We start from the raw sequence: 7,122 nt of genomic DNA, 5'->3' as shown, positions 1-7,122 counted from the left end.
GAACATACCGTTTGTTGTTGCGTTGTGATGCGCAAGCTCATTTAATTTAGCTCACCCTCGTAGCTTCTATCCTTTTAAAAAATATGGTGATGTATTACTTTCTACTTCATGGAACTGTTTCGTGCATTTATACATTTTTACCGTTTGATGTCAAACTTCAACAACACGGAACCCAAACTAAGCGATCTAGAGTAACTAACATTTTGTAGTCCTTTACTTTAATTAAACCCGTTGCGGTTTACCGTTGTACATGGAATTTTATATAAAAGACCCTGGCATTCTGTTAGATTCGAGATTCACCGACTGCTTTAAAATTAAGCATGTGCTGTTAAGAATAAACAGAGATCTTAATTACCTGCACCATTTGGAATGTCAGTTTTGGATAATGGGATGCTTGAGAGTGCTATACAATTTCTTTGGCTGAAGTATGCTTCTTTGATTGGTGTCCTTCCTTAATACAGCTATAGCACGAGGGGAATGATTCGAAGAAGTTTTCACACGACAGCGCAAGGTGTATGGAAATACATGTTCAACGAAACCTCCGTACTCTAAGCGTTGCCAGTTAGTTCGTTATAGCTCTTCTCTTCAAAGCCCTGAACGTCCGTTCCTTATACTTCTCGATCTCTGGTTTACTCATGGTACAGCAATCATCGCTCGTAATGAGAACGTCATAACCATACTGACGGGAAGCCAGCAAATAATTCGTTCAGCTCTTATCAATCTATCAGCATTATAGGCTGCTTCGATGGTCAATCACTGTTTAAAAAAGTTTTTTTAGTGCCGCACCATGACCGTCATAATCTGGATTATATTCTTCGAGTCCGGCCGTATCAGTGTCTTCCACTTGCCATGTTCTTCATCGTTGATACAGTAAAATGCTTCGGATATATTCGCAACGTCGTTCTAAGGATCATGCTTCAAACTCGAACGTTTGTCAGTTAACACACTGAACACTCGAAAATGCGACATGCATGTGATTTCTCCTTTTATTTATACACCAGATTTAGCTACATACGGATCGCATACCAACTACACCGCCTACTTTGAACACAACTTACACAACACAACAAAACTGTGATGTTTCTTTAATCACAGTATTTAAACGAATGAGAACGAAAGAGCGAATGAGATATAATCCTTTGATTTTTTTTAACATGTGGCGTGACGGGTGACGGGTTAGTTGTCAGCATCGGATTGAATTCTTGAGTTCTTCGCTCGACTCAACAATTGATAATTTTTTAAGTTGAATGTTTTTTTTTAATGTTGAAATAAAGGAATTTCATCCTTTATAAATCACATAAAATTGTTTTTTACTCACGATACTTGAGGAAATTTCTTAGCTTGTATTTACGTATTCCCATAAGTATGAGTATAAAAAACGGTTTGAACATGCTTGAACCAATCTTTTGAAAGACATGTAAATACCGAGTAGGATTAATATGCTCATAAAGGTTTTTGAACCGGCTTTTCTTGTTGAGACGGCTCAATTGACTGAGATATAAATAAGATTAATTATTATAAGTATCTATGTATATAACAAATGTAGATACAATTTTAAACTAAAATAAAAAAAATAAATATCCTGAAAATCTCGGTACAGAATACCTAATGTCATTCTTTATGTCAAAAATCTATGTCCATATGTGATTGATGCAACCCGTTACCGATTCGCCGCTCGAAATCTGCTCGATTATTTGACACATACCGGCTTAAGCTTAAGCTTTCTAACTTTTGGGATGATCTACCTCAATATTAGAACGCCTTAAGTTATGCAATATAAATGTGCAATGTCACCTGTGCAGGGGTATGTTGCATACTTTTTGTTATGTCATAGTAAAAATTAAGCAACAATTACTTTATCACGATTGTTTTTCCTTTAAACGGATGTTTTCTCACCTTTATAAACAGAATTTTTCTTCACTTCACTTGTTCCGATGTGAATATTGTTGGAACAAAACGCTTGGCGAACATCCAGCAACCATATCATCTTGTAAACACATTTAATAGTACTATACGACCTAGTAACCTCTGGATCAACCATGCAAAAAGCAAACGCAACTAACCATAGGCAGGGAAATGGGAAAGCATAAAAAAGCAAGATTCATCCACAGCCTTCCATCAACTACTCGCACGGAAGTGAATTTGGCGTTGGCCTTTATTCGCTTACACTCTGCCCGATGATGTGTGCCCTCCGGAGAATGCAGCATCTTGCAAGGTTGTGTATATTTTCATCAAGGCATTCCCTTCGCCCGAAGGTCGTGCGTCGTTCTGCATTCCACAAATATTTTTGCGCTGAAACTCCCCACCGGGACTGACTGACACTGGGACTGCAGTTCATCCCGCATACCATATAGGTGATGAATGTGTCCAGGTCCTTTCAATAGCGTACATTCTCGTGGTTCGTTCACTCCGTAATGCGTCGCACTTCATATCTATTACGAATTTTCTCCCCATCGCCTGTTACCGCGGGTTTTCCTTCCGTTCAGAAAATGCCACACACGCTTCATTTCACTGAAATCATGACGGCATCGGTCGACTTCTACACAACGGACCAAATCATATTTGTGCTAATTGAAAAAGATGTTTCATCCAACCCGCTGAAGCGGCAGGGCCCGGTAAGGTTGTGCTCGGAAAATTATGAGCACATTGCTCCGGTGCCTGCTTGACCAGCTGTTCTTATCACTCAAAATCATCCACAACATGCTATATCTTGACATTATGATTTATAGCACGCTCGGCAACCTCTCTATCTCGTGCATGTTTGTGATTTACTGGGAAAATACACAACCCACGCGTGTGTGTCTGTGTTTTGTTTGTCAGAAGTGCTGGTTCTACCATCGTCAAAGTACTGCTATAACGAACATCAACTGTTGAGAAACGCACAATTGTTGCGTTATGTTTTTCCTTACGCACTAAACTTATTTTTTAAGAGCTTTTCAAAGAACCTTAATTTTATTTAAATTAATTACAATGATGATGCGTTCATTAAAATTGTACATTTGATGGAGACGCCTGGTACTTCAAAGGATTGAACGTACCAGGCGTCTCCATATTACTCTGTTTCAGGGTTATAATCTTCATCACATGTAAATTGGATAGAAATATACAGCCTCATAATTGGAGTAACATAAAAGATCGCTTTTCCATTAGTAATTATCCCAGTGTGCTCTTTCGGCAGCACACCACTGAGACTAGTTCCTTGCACACTCGAGAACGCAACTCGACGGGCATTACGTTTCTACGAGACGCTCGCATCACTCATCGTGCATCGTTATTCTGCGCCACTTGCCTTGTTCCAAGCGACGTCTAATTGATTTCAGCACACCCAAAGATGCGTCCGCCTGAAGAATGATGCCTCATAAAATGGCCAAACGAATGAGCGCAAACGTCAAGATATTATCCTTCAATTAATTCCCCCAAGCATCGTCAGGCGAAAATAAATGCCTACTTGTTTCATCGAAACATCGTTTCGGCATTGATGTTCCTACTTGTGTCATTGAAACATCGTTCCGGAATTGATGTAGCCAAGGGGGATTGATTTTATGGCTGATGTAGTGCACTAGTGTTTACGGGGTCTGCTTACGGGTATACCATTACGTTTGTCATATATATTGATGAAGGCAATTATGGTATTGATGCGGTTTCATTCGTGACATTCCTCATGAATCAACCACCTTGATCCTTCTTGAGTGGCATAATGGAACTAACTGTTATGAATAAATCAAAACAGTGTGAATAAAACCTACCACTAGCTAAACAAACACACTGCCACGATATAATTATCATCATTCCACATAAATCAGCTTTCACATAAGCACATAAGTGTTTCCTGCTGCACTGGCGCTATTCGCCATTCCCACCGTCTCCGCGCGCCGGCAAGGGTTGTGCTTGAAGATAACGAAAATTAATTAACAAGTTCACCGATCCATCCTGGGCGGTTGTTTATCACGCACATGCACACCCGAGAGTCACAAAGCTCCTCGTTCATGCATCCATTGCAATGCGGCCATTTTTGTAGTGTAGCATAAAGAGTTTATTTTTGTTTTTATTTTTTGGTATGTGTGTACGCGCGTGTGTGTGTGTGTGGATTGACATGACGGGTAAAATCATTTCCAGCAGCGTGACTTTTGCAACAGAGCTTAGTTTACTCCGTCAGGCAAGCAACAACACTAAAGCTCTGTGGGTGTGAGTAAGGGTATGTGTTTATGTATTTGTTGGAAGGGGAATTTCCCGTTATCACTACGTTTGCAATGAAATCCATGAGAAAAGTTTTCTATTTTATGCTTGTCGTGCGGTAAGTGTAGCTGAAAATTGAAAATTACATTCATAGCGCAAGGACGCGAAAGTGAATGGAACGCGTAGGATGAAGTGTGTTTTCATTTGTTTTTGAGATTTTTATTCTACCCGGAATTTTGCAAGTGTTCTCATTGCGAGTGCATGTAACCCGAACCGAAATTCAAACTACGAACGCGAAATAATTTCTGTCAACATTTTCCGTACCTAAAAGTTACATGTTGGAACGTAAGTTTTATGTATTTCCATCCCTTGCGATGCCATGTTTTATTAACCTGCCCCGGAAATATGAATGTGGAAGTATCGCATCAGTACCAACTCTTCATTGCATTCATCTCAATTTGTTCGTACTGATGCGGATTCGCCTTGCGGGTGAGATAAAAAATGCAAATAGTTTTACACAGCTCTCCACAATTATCGGAAAACTTAATCCTTTCTCTGTGTGCACTTCAAGGCAGACGAACCTTCGCTTAGCCCTCATTCCGAAACAAAAAAAAGGGGGATATGCTTTCTCATTTCCTTCACTGCTTTCACCCGGGTTCCGGACACTTATCCTTCCCATCCTTGGGTGGTTTAATTGCTCAATGCTAACGAAATTAATCGTCACCAGTCGCTGAGAAGTTTGCAAGAGGATGCATCCGTTTCCGGACCTTGAAACCGGCTATTCATGGTCCACTTGTGCCCCCACCGTTCCCCTTCCGTTTCTATACTCCTCCGGATGATCGAGACGATGATTCACCATATTCGAGGTCGGCAAAACCGAAACGACACAGTAAAAGCTCGGTCGGTTCAAAGATGCGACTAAGACTCCTGCGGGTGAGTTTCCAACCAGCTGACCGTCGGCATCGGGGCGGCGGAAAGCCCTTGGGAAAGTTTTTAATTATAATGACTCTTACACTTTTTACGAATAGCCCGATGATAATCGTTCCATTTTGCGCTGCTATCCGTTTCTGCTTCCTTTCTGGCCCGTGTACAGGAACGATATTTCGGTGAGTAATCGGCGGTTTTGTACGAGAGGTTCAGAAGATCTTTCGGCGCGCGCTGAAGACGAGCACTTGACCCAAAGGATAATCTACGATGGACGGGGACAGGAAAAGACAAGTTTAAAATCCGATGTCATGCACGGTAAGGAAATTTGCATTGCAATGATTTATCGCACCAATGTGAATGCGCTGAGCAATACAGCTTGAATATTATGCTCTGTGGTTAATTTCGCTCGCTTTCGCCTCACTGATCGCAAAGATAATTCCATGCGATTATTTCAATTAAATTGTCCACAATATTTCCCATTTCCATTGGAACACCTTTCGAGAATTGCGTTCTTTCTTTTCATGGTGTTTTTGTAAAAAAAAAAAAGCATTCGCTGAACTATTTTGTGTAATGGTGGCTGGAATTCAGAAATGTAATATCACTGTATCTTAGCTGTACTCTGTACTCTTAGTTGACTTTTCTGCATAATCTAGCTAAGGAAAGAATGCGACAGTAATACCTTCGCACAACAATTCAGCCACTGTAGTCCGTTCCATTTCGGTTCACCCTTTTCTGCAGGACAGTCTCCGGGGATTCGCAAACACCCGGAATGTCACCAGCACGGTTCCATTTGCTTGTTTTCTTTTGTTTTTTTTTTCGCTCGGCAACGAAACGGATAAAGTGTTTGCTCGGTGGATTCATTTTTCATCCGTCCGTTGCAATCTTTATCGCTTGTCATTGTGTTGCTTGATCAAAAATCGCACTGCTTTTTTTGTTGTTGTTTGCTACCACCTCCTCTACGGCACGACATCTTTTCTGCACGGTTTACTTTAACAGCGCGACCAGTACGGGGCCCCCGAACCGTGGGGTCTTAAACTAACAGCGGGAGAATCGTGAAATGAATGACCATGCAAAACAAATAACCCGAGGAAAAGATAAGAAACCAGAAGTGGATACAATCAGAAGGTTGGAAAATTTTAGAAACAACCGCCACAATATTGCGATTGCACGATAGGATGATGAGCATATTCGGTGGAAAACGCTACCCTGCCCATTCGTGGAATAAGCCTACGAAAACTTATTATTCTAAAAGAAGCAAAGGGGGAGCGTGTCACTATTTCAACGGTTAGCTCTCTTTTCCAGGAATTTGGTAGAAATCGTTTAATATTTTAGCGTTAAGTTGTGACGGATGGGTAGGACATTTGAAATTAAAATGATGGATTTATTTAATGAATCATTTAATTGCAAAACTCCAAGTTGTTTGAAATTTTTAATGCTACATACTGTCAAATACAAAGGATATTTAGCATTTAAGTTGCTATGAATCATGTAAAACAATCTGAAAGTAATGAAACATCATTGAAGATTTAGCTGTTTATCATGTTTTGAAACTACGACTTTTGTGCATACATTTAGGCGTTTTGGGCGTTTACCGAATGTATCCTGCTGCTAACTTACCTACAATGTTTTACTATTATAAAATCCAGAAACATACACACAGAGTGAAAGCTCACCGGTGACTTAAATGCATTATTAACAATCTTTGAAAGGTCACATAACATCAATTACATTTCAGCCTTTCTTCATTTGACCTAGGCAAACAGCCCTTCGCTTGTGCTTGATGCCCAATACCTGACTCAACATTGAATGCATCTTTCTGGCCCCTGTCTTTCCTTCAAACCCATTTTAAAGCCATCAAAATGTAATAAAGCCTAATACTCTGCTAAATGGTTGAGTGATTTTAATTGCCAGCATAACCAAAAGTCCTTGACGCGTAAACAAATGGTTCGATGCTCGTCAAAACTTGCTTCACTTTTCTTAGCACAATTCCAACAAAAAAAAGGATATTTTGAGGCTCCC

The sequence above is a fragment of the Anopheles marshallii genome, chromosome 2 (assembly GCF_943734725.1).
Source record: "Anopheles marshallii chromosome 2, idAnoMarsDA_429_01, whole genome shotgun sequence".
Lineage (NCBI taxonomy): Eukaryota > Metazoa > Arthropoda > Insecta > Diptera > Culicidae > Anopheles > Anopheles marshallii.
This window is presented reverse-complemented; position numbering follows the sequence as displayed.